Genomic DNA, 20,385 nt, shown 5'->3' with positions numbered 1-20,385 from the left:
ATGTGTGCAAGTCAACTAGGTGAAACAAACATTTAAACGAATGCTGAGTTTATATTATGTTCATGCAGTGCATCATTCTAACTTTTGCTTTGTTTCTGTTTTCCAACTGCAGAGAGGATCTTGCAGTAAACACCTGATTGACAACATATGAGTCTCCATCTCAACCTGTGACTGGGAAGACCATATCCATGTTGCACACCCTCCTGAGCAAAGTCTGGACTCAGTGGTTAGTTACTCTCAACGCAGAGAAAAATCCTTTTATTATGTTTTTCTTATACATTAGGTTTACTTTTATATGGACACATGTGCTGCTTTTTGTCCAGGTCTCAGTAATACCGTGAGGAAACTGGACAGGAAACATATTTTTTAGCTGACTTTAGTTAATTGAATTTTAAATAGGAATGTTTCTTTAAGTGGATTACTCATAGTCTATATTTCGTTTAATTTGGACTTATTTTCTTTAGAACATTCTATATTGAAATGCTGTTAAACTACATTTCCTTGTGTGTTGTACTGCAATTTCAATCTGGAGAGACTCAGACAGAGAGAAGATGATTAGAAGAGTTTATTGACATACAGAAATTAAAGTCTTTGGCGCTTGGGCCCCGGCTGAGGATATCGATTATCGCAAAATTTGCGATAAACTCGGATGAGCATTCCCGATGCTGATAGGAACGGCCTTTACTAAAATCTCTAAAACTTTATATATATATATATATATATCTATATATATATATATATAATGATAATAATATAGGGATAGGGGTATTTATATAATGTATATAAAGGCAGCAGGGGAGCCTTGCCTCGTTCAGTAATTCTCTGAAGTTTAAAACCTGAGCTTAAGCCATTTATAGAACCGAAGATGACAGATGAGTTCATATGCCATGCAAGCAGCCCTAGACAATCGCTTTAGCCTGATGACAGATTGCATGACCGTAACCCACTTTATGTTAAACTCATTCTTGCTGTTCAATTTCACAAGTGTAATTTTGTTGGGTTGCGCCGCATTGTCCTCGACTGTCGGCTGCAGCGTTGGGGTGTGCTCTGGAGCCCAGAGATCCTTCCTGTGGTAATGATTCCTCGGCTCTATTCTATTGTATTGTTTTCTGCATAATCAGGTTGGTAGTCAAGGGTTTTGGTGACACAGCCATCTGTCAAGTTCATTTGCTCTGCAAAATGCAAAGGAATAATGGCTGATCCTACGGGAGCCTATCTGTTATCAAATAGGATAGGTGCCCCCTGTTTATGGCCATGCTGCACTCCAGAGTTGAATGAGATTGAATGAATGGGATGCAAGCACACACTGATATATGTGCACAATTCCTCAAGCCTATGCAAGCACATGGGGTAGCTATACTCTATGGCTGTCAAATAGTGACATCAGATACCATGAATTCTTTGCTTGATCACACCAACTTACTGAAGTAGATTTTTACAGGCATCACAAAGTATAAACATAATTCATTTAACACTGTCCTACTGGAGCCCTGCGACTGGTGTATTTTGGATGAGCCCTCAATGTTTATACCCATGATTATGTATGAGCTGCTATATATGTGTGGGATGGCAGAGTGGAAGGTTTATGTTGGCGTTTTGGTTCACGACATTTGCACCTATCGTTATTAGATGGAGGTGTCTATGTCAGACCTCCTCACTTTCCACTATGTGTTTCTGTTCATATTTGTTGGGCTAACGCATGTCCAATTGTGCATGCACAAATTAGCATATAAAGTTGTTGTGGCAAAAAAAACAAACAAAGACAAATAAGTAAATTAAATCTATTAGAAAGAGACCCTTTTGTAAAGAGAAATTTCCAAATACATGCTGGAAAATGAAAACATTTAACAATTTACAGCTGGGTTTAATAGTCAAGGTCAAAAGGTCAAGTGAAAAAACCCCAAAACAAATAAAACAGAAAAATAACTTTGAACTCTAAAAGGCAGATCTATTCAGACAAATTAAATCTCTTGATAAATATGTTAGCCAAAATCAGTTAGGTGAAATCAAAATAATATAAATGTCAAACACATAAATAATAGCTATCAATTGTATTTGTTGTGTTTTAGATTCCATCAACGTCAATGAAGACTGGGCAACCTCTACACTGTGTCAGGAGGATCTACTGAAGCTCAAAGTCTGCATATTGTAGACTGCCAGGTAAGTTCTTATCAGCACTTGAATTCGTTTTGTTTTTGATAAACTATTATTTAAAATTAAATTAAATAGCTAAGGCTACAGCGGCTTTGTTAACCATTGTGGGTTTCTGGCAACAAAGAAACGAGTTCAAAAAGTGTTGTTTGATGTCTGCTAATCAACTTTTGTGAATTATTTGAATGAAACTTAAAAATCCAGTAATTCACAGTGCTTTCTGTTTTTGTACACTAAGTATTTACTAAACACAGTCATTTGTTTCAGGGATCTTGTATCAAGTCTTGTGTGAACTTTCACAGAAATTGGTAAATACAATTGTTAGGGTTTTTGTTTTCATTAGTTTAAAAAGATCCCATTATTTTGCAAGGTAACTGTGTCATCTAAAATGATTTTTGTAAGAAACAGAAATTCAAAGTAAAGCAACTACATAGGACTGATTGAAAACAAAGGTAGGAACTGGTAAAGAGTGCACTAATCCAGAACCAACAGAGTCACAAACAGAAAGTTACACTTTACTATGATTCCTTTCACTGCAGCTTATATCTCACCCTTCCACTTGCTTCTGTCCTCCTACCTATTCTATTATCCTATCACTTGTGTGAAAAGGGTGATGGCCCAAATCATTCAAAGGGAAATGTCTGTGTTTGACACTGTCTAGCATCCACATCATCACAAGCAGCCACTAATGGCTCTCTCTGGATCCAGCAAATCGCTGCTCAGCTCAGCCCAGTGTGGCACAGCGCAGCAGGGCCAAATGCTGTGGGCAATACAGCGATGCAGTAGGAGCCAAATTTTGCCCTAATGAATTTGGACCTTGCCAGGTTATCGCAAAAGGCAGCCGCTGCAATCCAATACCCTACTAGATGATCTGAAGCGACTCCCGTGGCTGTCGTTTATGCCAGGTTAGTCCAGTGCCATGTGGAAGTGAAGTGAAACAGTGGCGAGGGGGTGTGTATCTGTTTTTGTCATTGGCACTCATCCGCTTAGCTAAATCGTTCATTCCTGCACACAGATGCACATGGAGGGTCCCAAAAGCAAATGCAAACATGCAGCCACATCGTTGTTCCCTTCTATGAATATGCAGCTTTCTTAACATGCTTTTCTGTGCATAGATCCAACATGTTTGCTGTACACAAGCTCTCTAACACTTCCCTGAAAAAAAAAAAAGATTCAATATTCTATTATTTCCAGCTGTTTCAGTTTGGAGAAAATGTTTTTCCTTCCAATACACAATGAACACATTGATTTTTTATTTATTTTTTTGCCTCCAAATTGCTCGAAAGCTATTGCATATTGCAGCTAGAGCTCCAGTCCAGTCGACATAACTGCGCACATTTTATGGGTTCTGGGAATGACTTGAAAGGCAATAGGACAGACTGGAAATTTGCTTGTTAGCACTAATTTTTGCATGCATTTTCCTTGTTAAAAATAGATTTTAAGCAGATGCAAATGTAAAGTCTCCAATATGTTCAACTAATTATACAAATAATCCAAGTCAACCATTTACAGGCCCGCTCCCTTGTACATATTAAAACAGGAGCATCACAACTTGGCTAAATTATTCTATAAGTTCCAACATTTCAGAGTGCCTTGTAAAAGTATTCATGACCGCTGAATATGTTCATGTTTTATAACATTATAACCTCATATTTCTATGTTTTATTAAGATTTTATCTTATGGACCAACACAAAGTAGTACATACTTGTAAAGAACCAAAAGTACACAACTATGATGTAAAAATGTGGTATTCACATGTTTTCATCTGTCTTTAATCTGACACCATAAATAAATAAATTGAGTGAAACCAGTTTCCCTCAAAATAATTCTGCTAAGTCCATGTGTGTATAATTAAATCTGGGGGTAACTACAGGTTTTCTATGCAGGAAAAAGAAATTCTTAGAGAACATTAGAGAAGAAAACAGCATCATGACACTCAATAACGCCAAAAGGTTCAGGGAGAAAGCCTTGAAGAAGTCAAAAGCTGAAACATTCCTCTAAACACACTCTCCCTAGAGTGAAATATGGTGATGGGAGTATCATGCTGTGGGAAATGTTTTCAGGAAAGATTGCTTTAGAGCAGTTAGTGAGGAGATGGATGGAGCTAAATGAGGGATGAACCTTGGAGAACCGGTCAGAGCTTGGAAAAAAGACTTCAAACTATTCAGGTTCACCTCTAGCAGCAGAATTAACATACACATGTGGCCAGAGCTACAGTAGAAAGGTTGCATTAAGATCATGCTCGCAAAGTGACAACAATGTGAAAAGGTTTGAGGGGTAATTTTGAGTAAGACACTCGAAAATCTCTTTCTCCTGTTTCCAGGAATCTTTATCAACCCTCCTTTTAGTCCTTTATCTTCCTCTTCCCCTCTCTGGCTTTTTTCTCACCATCATCTTCTGTAGCTCACACCCTGCTCTTTCCTCCCTGTCTGTTTTCATCTGTCCAATATGCTCAGGGCCCCCCAGCTCTGTTACAGGTAGCGAAAGTCTCCTTCAATTAGACATAATCATCACTCACGGTCAATGATTGCGCTAAAGGCTAACTTCCAGTCTATGAGGGGGCTCTCGCATCTAATGCACTGATTCAGCTTGTCTCAGCCAACTTCTCTGCCTGCCGAAACCAAAGCAATTTATTCGTCGCCCAAGGCTCTTTTGGCAACAGCCGGTTGAGCAAGCTAACAGAGAGACAGATAGAGAGACATGAGGGGAGCACGAAGTGGGGGAGGAGGGGAGGGGCAGGGTGAGCTGTGAGCAGGACTCTCTCTTTTTTCTCTCTCTGAGATACAATTTAATCAGAGACATCTGTGCACAGGCAGGCAGCTTTTTTCCTTGGAGGAGACTTAAGCTGAGTCTTAGTTAGGGGGCTGTGTTTGAAGTGCAGGGGAATTATCGCTTTCTTCCAATAACAGTGCCAGGGACGGAGAGGGAAAGAGAAAGCATGGAGAAACAGAAAATCTAGTTAATCTGCTCCATCCCGGCGTGCAGGGGTGGTGCTCTGGACACATGAGAACCAAATCCAATCATCAGACTGGAAAGGCGCACAGCTGACCAATCAAGTTACCACCTTGCATGCCAAAACGGAAAAAGGCTGGAGGAAATTATAGGTGCAGTGTAGGCTTTAAAAGAGGATGAGGAGCAGAGCATGTGTTAGCTCCAAGAAAAATTAGTGATGATATCATTTACTACATTTATTAAACTGCACATTGTGTTAAATTTCTGACGTTAGTATTTTTTTTTAGTGTAGCAGAACGCCACCAGAATATATTTATGCCCTTTACATGTTTTGTTTTTATATATTTATAGCTCATTACTCAAGTCTGTAATCTCAATTGCCATGAGTCATATGTCAGAAATACAAACTCCCACAGGTTTAGTTTGTTCCTTTTCTTCCTGCCGACATTCTGCTCAGAGTGCCTGAGCTGTGAAGAGACATAATCTGGGCAAAGTCTGAGAGGAAAGCGATAACTGCAGAAGAACAGGGCAAGTGGGTTAAAAGGAAAGACAGTTCATGTCATCATGTGCTTTGCAAAAGGTCAAGAGAGATTTAAAAGCTGCATGCTTCTCAGGTGCAGGAAGAGTGCACGTGAATGCTTGTAATTGGTGTGTTTGTGTGTGTGTTGCTAAGTGTGCATGTACCCTGTATCTTAAAATAGTCAAATTATGCAAGTGCATCTGAGATAGCACGCGTAAGTAGTTTGGAGTCACAGTTCAACAAGGCGAGGTGTTGCCAGACAACACCGTCATCACCAATGCATCAGAGGGCTGTTTAGTGTTTATTTTGTTTTACTTTATTTTGAAGCCAATCTGGGGAAAATAAATTTTAGGTGATGGCCCTCGTGGAGCTTTGAACACCTGGCGCACATTTCTACGAAACATTCACACAAGCGGAAATCAAAACATTGAGAATAATGCTTCTTTTTTCTGGAACTTATGGAGTGCTTTAATAACTGTTTCTGAGAGGAAAAGACAGTGATGAAGTCAATTTGCAACAACCTTGAGACACATTTTGCAGGAAATAAGTAATGTGCATGTTTCCATAACTTAGTTTGGATATGACAAACTAGGCTGCTTTATATTATCAGAAGATGTCAGAATGATGGTTGAGACTAAGGCCTATGCTAGACCACTCTCAATATTGTAGTAGACACATATTTTTCCTTCGTCAAAAAAAAAAAGTGGCAGTTCTGAAGAAAATGTTGCATTAACACTGCAAGGGCTAGCACATGATTACAAAAACAATTTTTCTAAACATCTGTTGCTTGTTTTTTTTTCATCAGAACAGTTTAAAGTTTCCTCAATAAATAAGCTTTTAATCTCATGATCAAAGTTTAATGTGGCAGTAGTTCCTTTCCTGAATAGCTTCCCTCTCCCTGCTGAAGAACATCATCCCCACAGCTTGATGCCACCATAATCAAGTTTCACTATTGGGATGGTGGGATGTTCACTGTTGGTTCTGAAAATTCATTCACAGCTTTGCAAGTTTTGGTTTTGTACACAAACTCAAGCAAGACCACTTAAAGCTGTAGTGAGTGAAGGAGATAGTAATGTTTTTTTTTCATTCTCTTAACAAGCATTTGCCATAAAGAAAAAAAAAAATGTTTCAGCTTCCAGCTACAAGGCAACTTATTTGGAAGGATGGTGGCAGGAAGAGAGATTGCTTGGAGTTCAAATGTTTCCCCGTGTATGATTTAGCACTCTCCAGGTACTCGAACTTACTCTTGTACTCCAAAATACATGAAAGTAAGGTCTATCGGCTGCTGTAAATTATCCTTAGTAGGCGTGTATGCGTGTGTGTGATTGTTTAGTCTGCATGTGTTTGTTAGACGGATACATGGTCTCTCTAGCAAAACAGTTTTAGAGATCATCCTCACTGAAAGCACAGGCTACATGTGGATGACAGGTGTAAATGCTCCAGAGAATTTACATTTTTACAAACATTAGTGTCGATATGAGCTGGGGTTAGGTTGCAGAATATTACAATAAATAAATATGGAATAAGCAAACCAGCCTGCATAGAAGATGAGTGAAGCTAAGACCTTACATTTGATAGAGTATCAATAGAAAAATCATTTTCCTTGGGAATTATTTTTCTTTAATTGGTTCACACTTTTAGGTTTCCGTAACCATGAGTGCTGGATATTGAGGACATTGTGCTTATGCATTTTGTCATTGGAACTCTACTTTTTTGGACAAAAATATGTTGTCATCTGTACAATTTTTTACATGCTACACATCCATTTATACCTGCTTTGGGATTGTCTCAGAACTGAGATCATGACACATTGATTAAAGTAAGTTTCCATTATATATTTGTAGTTCACTGCAAAGAAAAAGTGTTTGAGTCTGATTAATACTTCCTAGGTAAGAGGTCAGTCAGAGGTGTTTCAGTCAAACTCTTTGAGTCCACAACGTTTAATTTTTCACTAGGAGTATATTGGCCTAAAAATGAGTCAGAGGAAATTGAAGATGACATTGCCTTTTGCAATGTGACTATTGATTCCAAAAAAACACTGAAATTGAGGCCTGGACATTTTAACTCATGTGAACAGTGAGTTCTAGAATAAAAAATCTTTCTACACGTCATATCCTAATGACATTGGATTAAAATTCAATAAACAACTGCAGCGACCCTGGGGGCCAGTTATTATTTTAACTAGCCCACAAATTAGTTTATATTTTACTTTGCCTTTCTTTAATATGGAACTTTAAATAACTTGCATCAAAACTTACCTCTAGTCATCCTTTAAGCTTGGTTCATCCCCAATAAAGTGAAAGTCTATAATGTTATTTAAAAAGAACTAAATGAAATGAATCCAATTGGGGTTATTTTTGTGAATGTATTTCATGATTGCATAAAGTGAACAGTATGACCATCTTCTGAACACAAGGGAAGAGCACGAATGCAGATAATTCAGAGCGAATAAAGAATCAGTAAGGATCGTTATATTTACCTGAATCAAAACAGACACATGCCAAACACTGATGAAGTTCTTTGTCTACCCCTCACTGAACAGCACACACACACATACACCCCTTTTGACACGCAAACACACACACACGAGCACGCAAACACAGAACCTGTGATTACTACTTTGGAAAGTAGCAATTTAGTCCATGATTACAATCTATCAGGCTGCCTGGGGCCAGACTCTGAGAAGTGTCTGTCTAAATGACACTTTAATAAGACGGCGTCAAACACACAAAAGGTACGAGTGCACACGCAGCCACATGCTCATGCAGACTCGTTGCAAGACATTTTACAGACACAATTATACCCACATGCAATCATGACCAAACGGACATGCAGGTTTAGGTATGTATACACAATTATGCATAAACACACACACACACACTGAGAGGGAAACAAAGTTGCTGCAAAGACATGCACACTTATACCCTGAATGGCACCCTGCATTTGCTGTGAATGCATCATTGCACACACACACACGCACACACTGATTTCAAAGATGGCATCTAGAGTGATTACTTTTATCACTCACAGTATGTCAGCCATGCATCATTTGAGATGAGCGCTCCCCTCTCCCTCTTTCGGTGCCTGACACCGGATAAATGCAAATGAAATTGTTCTGGAGCAGATCTCAAGCAGCAAAATGAATAATGTCTATTTGTTTTGTTGTTCGCCTTCCCGGGCACCAGGGGAGTTTTCAGCTACGTAAAGGAAAGGTATTTGTCATCTCATTCATGTACCATTAATTTTTAAATAAGCAGTTGATACTTTAACAATTTACCGTGATTTCCTTCAATCATGCTTTTAAGAAGTTAAAATTAGTTGACTGTTGATTGCATGGATGGAAAATGAATGACCCTTCTGTATAGAGTCTTATAACTGGGGTATTTACACTTGATTAAATTTGAAATCTCAAAGTACTGTTGTTTTTTTATTTTCGTCGGTCTTCACAGTGACTGTCTTGTGGTTTTGAGTGAGATCACAAGGCTAAATTTAAATACAGGGAGTGTGTTTTCAGCATCTTTTTAATTTAAAGCCTAAAACAAGTGCATGCATAAACACACTTAAAAGGCATAAAGTAAACAGAACCTGTGTAAATGAAAAAGAAAACAAAACTTTGTCAGAAAACAAAAATCTGTCCAAGCAATTATTGTGAAAAGCATTTTATCAAGCTGCTGTTTCAGATTTCAAAGGTGTTCCTTCGCCTACACCAGCGCATGTTTTACATATTTTACCTTGCCTAACAACCGGTTGTTAGATTTGTAATCTTAATGTAAGTTCTTTCAATTCAATCACATTTTTACGCACAGCAGAACTGACAGTGCCAAAAGCCATGCGGTTCAAAATAACTGCTAAGTGGTGTGTTTCTATATGTTCAAGTGAATAGCAAGTGTTTTAATGGAGAGAGGAAAGAAAGTGGTGTTAGCAACAAAATGAGAGCCTTCATATTTTATCAAGCCATCAGAGTTTTCCTCTTTCGGTGCTTCTGTAATGCTCGGATGGGGGGAATCAATCTAATCTGCGTGAGCTCAAATATTTGCCCCAGAGGGATCAACACGGAGGGAAAAACGTATACATAAGTGAACTCCAGCGACTAAGATTTCTCAAACATATTCTGATGAAAGGCAAGTGGAATCACATGGTATGGTGAGAAAATGTATTTATACATTCACATTTCTATACAAGCAGGTGAGTAAGTGGAACTGATTTACTTTATATAAATGCACATGAAGTTACATTTTCATTTTATTTTTATAAGTATTATTTTAAATGACTAAATTGGGAGAGTTCTCTTCACATTAGTGCATGAACACTGCAATGTTACCTTGGAGAAGAATGTCCCCAAAAAAGTGCGTCACATGGCAAGGTGCTAGACTAAAAACATAAATTGGGGAAGTTTAGTGAGGCTTTTACATCTATCAAAACAGAATAAATATTAATATAAAATTCAAGTTTTATATTTGTTTTCATGGCAATGGCAAAAAAGGGATAAAACTTGTAACACATTACCATGCATTTACCTGAACTGTACTTAGGAACAATAACTTTTTATGGAAAAAAAAAACCTTTCCTTCAAGTGTAACTAAAAGATCAGGGGAACCTATTAGTACTACATGCAGTGCTCTGATATGGGTGATATGGCTTATTGGTCAGGTTGCCCATTTATCAGGGGCTGCACATCTGAAAAAAAAATTAAAAAAAACTAAAACTGTGTCAGTGATGTTTTTCATTATTTAATTTAATTTTATTATTTGTTAGATACCTGGTAAATATGCAGCAGGCACCATATGTGTGATGCAAGGTAAACAATGGGCCATAGCAGGGTTGTGATGCTGCATAAAGCAGCTGATTCCCTCATTTCAAACCAACACTAATTAAAAAAGGAAATTCAACTGTTTTTAATGAGGGCTAAATTTCAGAAAAAAACCTCTGAGATGTCTAATGAGAAAGATGCATCCCAGGAACAGCTAAGATATTCTACTGAACCCTCAAGGTTCCAGACTTCTAGTAGAGCTCTGAGCAAGCAGAGGAACCACCAAAGCAATCACAGCAAGGGGCAGGTTATGTACTCTAATGGGCGAAAAGGGAAAGGCTCACCTGGGGAATCCTGGATGTTCAGCACCACTGAATATTTTTAGGGTGTGTATGAAGCAGATAATGACAGTTTAAAAATTTAAAGGTTACACCATTGACATACCTCAGTCATTCCTATTTCATTGGGATCTATTCCTCTTAAACTCTCATCTGGTTCAGCACATAAAATAATAATCATATATTTCACAGAAAAAAAAAAGAGAAACAAAAAGAAAAAAATAACTCGTCACATTTTCCTATAACTTTACCCTCATGATTGAGTAAATGCAGATGAAATTGATATCATAAATGCAGAGATGTGAGGATCCTAATATAAAAATGAACGGAAAGTTGTAATTCTTCTACAACACCCAAAATTAGTTTCCTCATCATGCCATATACATTAGGCTTTCACAAGGGCAGCTTTTCACCTAACATTGTAAATGAGGTTTTTCTTTCACCTGGCTTATCCACACTGTGAGGACCTTTTTTTTTTTTTGAAAATAAATGTCAAACACAGACACACCCTCTTCTCCCAACTCTTTATTTCCTCTGAGTCAGGCACTTCAACTCAAAGTAATACACACCTCAGCAAACTCACCATAAAGTACACGCCAACACACAAATGACTCCACTGCACACATTCTCCTTTTTATCTGTCTCTTCTGCTGTCAGCAGGACGTGGAGGCTTGAACTCTCTCTCGCACTCCTCTCTTCTGTGTCTCCCCGCCACTCAGATATTCATGGCCACATCTGGGACAGTTTAATGAGTTAATGCCAGTTAATTACTCACTCCGGTGCGGCTGACCGACCAAACTCTACAGATCTCTCTCTCTCTGTCTCTTCCTCTCTCTCTCTCTCCCTCCTTCTCCTTCACCACTGATTAATGACAAAGAGAGAATAAGAGGAAGCGAAAAAGGAGAAATCAGCATCTACTGCCATTGTCAACATTAAGAGTGTCTGGCTGCATTAGAGCTGAGGAGGAGAAAAAGACGAAGAGTTTGGGGAATGCGCGAGTGTGTGTGTTTTGGGTTGCTGAGACAGTTAGACCACTAATTGAATAGAGATGATTCCATTATCAAGCAGTTTGACTGAGTGAGGAAGCCAGTTAGTTATCCGCTGTGGAAACGAGACGCAAATAGATGGTAGACATATTTTTCTTTCTTTTTATTTTTGTTTGGCCTGGTTAGGTGACAGAAGCTGGAAACTTAATTTTAACAGGACAGAAAGTAATGAAAACACTCAAAGAACGTTTAGAAAAGAAATGGAAAAGTGAAATAGACAAAGACTTGCACAGTCTGTGTTTAAGTGAAAGGTTTTGACACGGTGTTTATTATGGGATCACTCATAGACCACAAATGGGCTTTGGAAGGCTCACAGGGTTCAGTGTGTACACACGAACCAATGTGCACCCCCCCCCCCCCCCCCCCCCCCCCCCCCACACACACACACACACCACACTCAGGTATATTTCAGAATGGAACAAAATGTTGCCTTAATGCTCCACATTGATTACTGATACTAATCTTAATTGAGTCAAACAATAACAACATCTGGCATAACGGCACACTTTGCACACACTTCATTTGAATCTATTGTACTGAAATCACTGAGGAAACAAAGGAAGCCTATCAAGTTCTGGATGGAATTTACCGCTCCGCTTAACATCCGTTCTGGTATCTCGTAGCAACTTCCAGCGCCACGCTCAAATGAAACTGTGTTACGATCTATGATAAGAAAACAAAAGGAGAATGTGGATGAAACTTCTTGTTTTATTTTATTTTTTTTCTCTGTCTTGCAGTTTATCTGAGGGCCCCAATAATATATCACCTTATGTTTCATTACAGCCCCCGGTGACCTCTTGCACAACAAAGTTGCCCTTAATGCATTGTTTCTGCTTATGAGTGTGTGAGATTCCTTTCATAAGTTGATGCATGAGTGCAGAAAAGCATGTATTCATTTGTGTGCAAATAAACGTGTTGTGAAGGTTGTAGGTTGTGAGCTATTCGGGGAGCAGGCTGTTTTTCCTTTCATCACTCAAAGGTCAGTAACAGTGTAAGAAGGATGGCCTGAGGTCAGAACAATACACTAGGAGGCTCCCCTTGTGTGTGTGCTTGTTGTGTGCCTGTTAAAAAATAGATTCCATGAAGTGAATGAGCAGAATATTTTAGCAAAGCTTTACATTTACACCAGACTATTTAAATCTGGTGTTTGGTCATCAGTGTTTGGCTAATCTTTATTTTGCCAGTCAAAGTTAGCTACAGCAGGACTTTTAGAAGCTGAGTCAGTACAGTCTATTATATAGTCTAAATCATTCAATCTGCTGCAATAAGACCAAACCTGTACATAAAGATAGAGTATCTGGTTAATGTGCGTTTAATTCATTGTGTATTGCAGAAACAGAGTGAAACTGATTTTAATAATAATAATAATAATAATAATAATAATAATAATAATAAAAGACATAGTTGTTGATCTGCATATGAAAGATCAAGTTTGCATTATGAACAGCATTATCTCTGTTTGTCATTACAGTGGTCCATTTAGTGAGCACATTCACCTTACCCTTCAGGTCACTATCTAACTACTATAAGGCGCACCTAAAAACCTTCAATTTTCTCAAAAGCCGAGAGTGCGCCTTATAATCCGGTGCGCCTTATAATGCGGTGCGCCTTATATATGGACCAATATTGAGCCACAACAGGTCTCGCAACTACGGTAAGCAGCCTCCGACTTCATTTTCCCCCATAGAAGAAGAAGCGCGCGGTGCACGCTGGGTTTTGTGTAAAGACCCCAAAATGGCTCCTATTAAGAGACACGCTTACAACGCAGAGTTTAAGCTCAAGGCGATCAGTCACGCAGTAGAACACGGGAATAGAGCAGCAGAGAGAGAATTTAATATGAACGAATCAATGGTGCGGAAGTGGATATATATTGTGATTGCACTAACGTTTGATTTACCGTAACAGTATCAGACTGTTTTTTACGTGTTTATTGAATCGAGGAAAAGTTTCCCTCCACTACATGTTATACCTTGCTGTTGTTAAAAGATAAACTGTGTCACGAAAATACCACGTCACTTACTTTACCTCTGGGAAAATAATAAAACAGCTGTTTATTCATTTTGGGAATGAACAGTTTTCAGAACGCTGGTTTGTAATCTATTAATAAAGTTTGACTGACCTATCTGACTATTTTGTTGACATTCCCTTTAGCACAGTTCCATCTAATGGATGCATAACGTAACCCCAGCCTCTGCGTCTATTCTATGCACCTTATAATGCGGTGCGCCTTATATATGAAAAAAGTTTGAAAATAGGCCATTCATTGAAGGTGCACCTTATAATGTGGTGCTCCTTATAGTGTGGAAAATACGGTACTTGCCACCACTTAATTTGTCTTACTGGGGAAACATAATTTGATTGAGAAGCAAATAAAAATGGCTAAGTTAAATTTTTAACCTGTTTCGTGATAACAGCTATTTTCCAGGATATATACTCTAAAATATAGAGTATTTTAACTCTTATTGTTGTGGTGAAACAGCCCAATGACGACCTGGATGATATCTGTTGTTATCTGTTACAATTGTGTTTAATGCTAATGTTATAACTCCATGATAAATGTGAGTTGTAAACTGGAACACAGTATAAATAAATATACTGGAACATCCATGTGTGGCTATAACAATAATTTAAATCACCAAACTAACAGTTATTTATCCTGACAGAGCAGCTAGCCTGAGGCATAGGCAAGTTTCCCTTCTTCCAATAGCAGCTAAAGGCCAGCAGGGGGCCTGTGAGAGATTTGAATTTTCTCTTTTTCAAGGTTTTTTCTGGGTCTAGTGTTCTTTGTTTGAAAGCGGTCAGACAGGAAAGCGGGTTGTGAGACAGGAGGAAGACACGAGGAAAAGGTTAACATGCCAGGACTCGAACCTGTGACAGCTGCGTCAAGGACTAAGGATTCCATATATGGGTTGCATGTTTTATCCCTGCGCCACCGCCTCGCCTCTTTGCTTTTCATGTAGCATTCACCTCAGCCACTGCTTTTCCTGTTGTAGTTGTATTTCATAGTCATCTGCGCTACAAACTGCAAACTGGCCAGCTGTCAAGTTCACACCATTCTTTTTAAAAGAGCAGACTTTTCATTTAAGTAGATTAATATAATAGCACTCAAATGTCTTTAATGTTTTTTTTTTTTTATAGTATATGTATGAGCTTTGCTGCAGCAACTGCAGTTTAATAATTTTCTATTCCTTCCGTTTTATTCTGTATACAAATAAATCTCAGCAGGTAATCAACAATTGTGCTTGTCAGAGCAAATGAGTAAGTCTTAGAAATGACCCACTTGCCACAGCTTATTTTCTGTTTGAGCTTTCACAAATACTTAATTTCAAATGTTTTGTAAGAAATATAAATAACAATGCAAACTGATCTTAAGAAAAAAAAAATGGAGCAACCATTTTGGTGGCTCATGAGTTAAGAAAAAAAAAAAAAGGTTCTGTTGTGCCTTATCTGCAAGTGAGATCAAAAAGTAAATTCTGCTCCAAGCCCAGTTCAACCTTTAGCTGGCCGTACCACCTGAAGACAAACGATAAATGCAGCACAGCAACAGACAGAGCAGAATTTTCAGAATGACTCATTTTGCCTAATGAGTTTTTAACAAAAGCATCACCTAAGATTCAAATAAATCAAGACCTTCAAAGCAAAAGTGCTCAGTGACGCAACCTCTTCAGAGAAATGCCAAATAGGTTCAGGACAAAGTGGCAATGTCAGACACTGACAAAAACCTGTTAAACCTAAACCTGTAAGGTAATGTCAGGTCTTTTGTAAGATTAATAGGAAAAGCTACCAGTTCACATGTAAGCTGTTGGAAGACGTGTGGAATCCCCCACAGGATCTGGGTTAAACAATATACTGTCAAATACTAAGACAAGATAATTATAGCTGTGAGACCGTGTGAACTCGGAGCAAACACACACACACACACACACCCACACACACACACAAAGGCCTTTATAGAGCACTGTAATTAGGTGTCAAACAGCTGTGAAGTGTAAATCTTGTCTTATCTGTCAACTTTGCTGTTTCGTAACACAGTTGCATTTTTGAATGAAAAGCTGCGAAGCACTAATGTGACTTCTAACAAAAATAAATTATGAATATATTTCTAAGCAAATTGGTAATATCAGTACTGTTTTTATTTATTTATTGTCACTGATCAGTCTTTAAAAAGCATTTCTGATATTGCTCAGGTAACAGCACTATTATATTTTATCTTGACTCAATCTTTCAACACAACATGCATAAATAGAATCAAATTGAGGTGTAACCATTTCCTCAATAACATTAATTTAAATAAATATACTTCTAAAGCTTAAAAGATCAGATCAATAAATACCCAATAAAACATAATTAAAGATACAATTTCATTACTTCAGTTGCTATTATTAAAAAAAGGACTATAGCTTCCTTTTCTCTTGTAAAGCGGGAGGAGAGGATCCTTTTTTTTTTACAGTGGACACCTCTGCTTCACCCTCATTGACACTAGTTACATACATGCAAATTCTGTCTTTTTTTTCATCAGGTCACCTGTTCATATCTATGTTACAAAGGAAAAAAAAACAAAGAACTGGTTTGTAATAAGGGCATAAAATGGCACTGAAATAGTATTCTAACAAGGTAAAGTTTTCGTTGCTCTAAGATCTGTCACTGATTGATATTGTCTGCCTCAGGGTTGTGATAATCAGCTTGCAAGCAAGTTTGACTTTAGGAATTTCTGTTGCTGAAGCAGTGAGACCAGAATACAAACTTGAAGGATTAGTTTTTGATTTGAGATTCAATTAAACTATTGTCAGTAATACTAGATCCCTTACACCTGTTAATAATGTCATATTTGCCTTGAAATTAAAAGTGTAAATATCCAAAAAGGGGTGGTAGGCTAAAAGGGGAGTCAGATAGAACACTCATTTTAACAAATTATAAAAGCAAAGAAAAAAGGTTTATGCTCATAGGAAACAATGCCATAATATGGATATTTAAAGTCTAGATTTTCAGAAGAAACATTTGTTTGTTTTGTCATTTCTTTCTCAGACACAACAACCCCTTTGCTAAAGTTGGGTTGGCAGAACTGCTGACTATATCAAGCCATGAGGTGAGCTGATCCACCAAAGCAAATTTATATGCTTGGGCCTGAACTGAAAGATGATATTGATTGCTCATTTTAACTGACTGATGCTATTTTGTCCCAAAAGGACAGCCTATATGTGCAATTTGGAGGTGTGACATTTGTCTCTACTCATAAGCCCTATTGTGAACAACATGAAATAGTCTATTTACATGTCTTTGCACTGCATATGTTTAGCTAAATTTTGATCAAAATTTATATTATGCTTACAAACTGTTTGATACTTATAATAGGTTACATTAGTCTTCAAAATTAAACGTTGTACTGTTTGGTTCGGCAGTACGGCATTAGGCTGGAGGTAGAACCAGTTTCCTGACTTCAAATGTCAACGTGTCCTTGCCCTAGACATTCTTACTAAATTTCTTTGGCCAACCAATAATTAGTGTTTCCACAAAGCCTTAGATACACTGTGTAGTTAGACTGCAGAGACTAAACATTATGAAAGTGCTTTGAGTGGTCAACACAACGAGAAAAGTGCTTCATAAACACGGACCTTTTACATCACTATTGTCAAAGCTGATCTCTCCATCTTTCACTTAACTGATTATCTTGATGAATATTTGATCACATTTCACAACGTATTTCTCCGCTCATGTTCTTTGAAACATGGCGTTGGGGGAAAAAACCTCACAGCACTAATATATACATTGCTTTAATCATGCTTTTGATCTTCAGAACAATTCAGCAATAAGTCAATTAAAACTAGGCCTGCCAAAATGAATTATGCAATATTTTTACTAAAACATTTATTAACTGGCCTTATTATAAATGGATGATTTCCAGAGGAAGACTGGCACATGAGATGAACAAGTCGTCAGATTGGCTTCTCCTTCATCTCTCTCATTGAACTTGGTTGTTTACCATTTTGCATGCAGATTGTTTTTGATTATAGGGCACGATATAGTCTGCTCTGTTTTTATTTTTTTTTTCTTATTGGAGTGCGTCCCGTTTAATCCGCGAGTGTGCCATGGTGCTTTTTGACATGAAATGGCAGCCAGAGATTCGAGAAGTCATCTTGTCCTTCATCACCTGCTTTTATCTCCACTTTTTTTTTTCTCTCCTGTTTACTTATCAGGAAACGGCAAATCCAGCTTTGGTCCTAGCAGTCTGTGTGGCTCTGTGGCATCTTCAGGCTATTGGAGGTGTCAGAGAGCATGCAAACGCAAGCTTGCCTTGAGGACTTGTCAGTAAAAAATGCTCCCATCAAATCAATCTGTCTTGGGTCTCATGGGACATGGGTTTTGGTGTGGAAAAATCACGAAAATTTACCTCGACAGAGATTTGGTGTAAGCTTAGCAAGTTTGACTTTTACCAATAGTGACTAGACCAGTATTGTCAGTAAACAAAAACAGAAAAGGATTCCCCAAATGTTTTTTTTTCTGCAATGTTTCTACAAAATGTATTTCATATTTTCATTTGTTTGGTAATTTGCTCTGAACATTTTTAACATTTTTCCTACACCGCAACCAAAAGCTTCAAAGTGTTTAACTGGGATTTTATTTGATAGAACACAAAATAGCACATATCTGTGACTTAAAAGAACATTCTTATAGAGTTGTCAAAATGTTTATCATTAAAAGGGCAATATGAGTTTGTAATGAGGGTATTCTAAAAAGTAAATGGTTCAATTACACCCATAGACTGAAATCTTTGCCATGCAGTATAGTTAAGTAGGACAGGAGGCTCGTGTGAGCGGTATTTCTTTTTTTACTTTTTATTTCCAGGTTTTCTCCATCTCTACTGGTCTTTATCTAACAATGAGAGAGGGGGAAAATAGTCAACAAAGGTCAACAGGCTGGGGCTTGAACCTGTGATGGAAGCATCGAGGACCAAGGCCTCCAAATATGGGTCGCATGTTTCACCCTGCGCCACCGCTGCACCCGGTGAGGGGCAGTATTGAGGTATCCTCACATGTTGTTTCTTGGATTTGGGTCTGAATTTTGACTAGGCCATTCTGACACTTTAAATGCATTGAACCAGACCATTGTTTTTCAATTCTGTTCCTCAGACCCCCCTGCCTTGAACGTTTTAGGTATTTATCTTCTGCCACACACGTGACTGGAATCTGCAGGTGATTAACAGGTCTCTTGCAGCACTTGATGGCTGCATAGGAGGTCATGCAATCATTTGAATCAGGTGTTCCGGAACAGACACTTCTAAAATATGCAGTGCTGGGGGAGCTGAGGACTGGATTAGAGAAACACTGATTGCAACCATTTTATTGTTGCTCTATGTGTATGTTTTGGACCAGTTGCCAGCTAGAAAGTGAAATCTGTCCTGGTTTATGTTCCAGAGCTGTCCTGTCCATTCATCTTCCCATCAACTCTGATCAGCTTTCTTGTCTCTTTTGAGGAAAAACATTCCCACAGCATAAGTACTTTTTACTCTGTGTGTTAAAGTTGTTAGAATGATGTAGAATATTAGTTCAAAACCAAAATGCACGAGGGGCAAAATGTTAAATTTTGGTCTTATATGGTCTTTGTTTCTTTTTCATGTGTACTATATCCCTTACAATGTTTGTGGAAAACTGCAAATGGGATTTCTCATGACTTTCTTTCAGCAATGAGTTGCTATGGCCAAAATTGTAGGAAGCCAGATATTAGCCGACATATTAATGTCTGTTTGTGTCCATTGTGGCACACCATAATCCTGTTGACAGACTCTTGCACCTAAGCTGTAGATCTCTACAGCTCTTTTGGAGTTACCACAATTTTTTTGGTTGTTTCTCTGATTGATGTTCACAATCCATCAGTTTAGACGAATGTTGTTGGTTTTTATTGGAATAACATCAAGAACTAATGGATATCTAGATTTAGCTTCATAACCTAACTCTGCATTGAACTTCACCGCAACTTTATCCCTCACCTGTGTGGAGTGTTTCCTGGTTTTCATGAAACTGATTGTGCACTAATGTTGTCTAGCAAATGTTTGAGCCCTTCACAGAACAGCTGCTACTGAGATTAAATTACGTGCAGGACAAATCTGTCTACTAATTAGGTTTCTTCTGAAGGTTTCACTGGATTGTTTATTTAGTGGTGTTAGAGTAAGAGAGGATGAGTACAAATACATGCAACACTTTTCAGGGTTTTATTTTACAAAATGTTCCAAAAAACAGGGATCCTTTTTCTTTCTACTTCACACTTAAGTGTTTTTCTCTGTTAGCTTGTGATATCCCAATGAAATGCAATGAAATTGCAGTGTTGTTGTTTACATCATTTAAGGGGTTTTAACAACTTCACAAGGCACTTTATTGTCTGAATTTGTTGTTTTGGGTTTTAGGAGACCCAAGCTCAGATTTAAATCAAAGTAGGGGGTTTTACTTTTGCGTATTCTACAAACCCTTCTAGCAAACATCACATAGGCCATCAATAGTCAAAATGTCAACAGAAGTCTTTGGGTTTGGGGGATGTTGTTACTTAATTAAAAGGTTCAAGTGAAGAATTAAAAAAAAAAAAGTAAGACGACAATAACAAAGCAGATGGATAATTATTTAGTAAGTGTTTTTCTA

Source organism: Xiphophorus couchianus, chromosome 3 (genome assembly GCF_001444195.1).
Source record: "Xiphophorus couchianus chromosome 3, X_couchianus-1.0, whole genome shotgun sequence".
NCBI lineage: Eukaryota > Metazoa > Chordata > Actinopteri > Cyprinodontiformes > Poeciliidae > Xiphophorus > Xiphophorus couchianus.
This window is presented reverse-complemented; position numbering follows the sequence as displayed.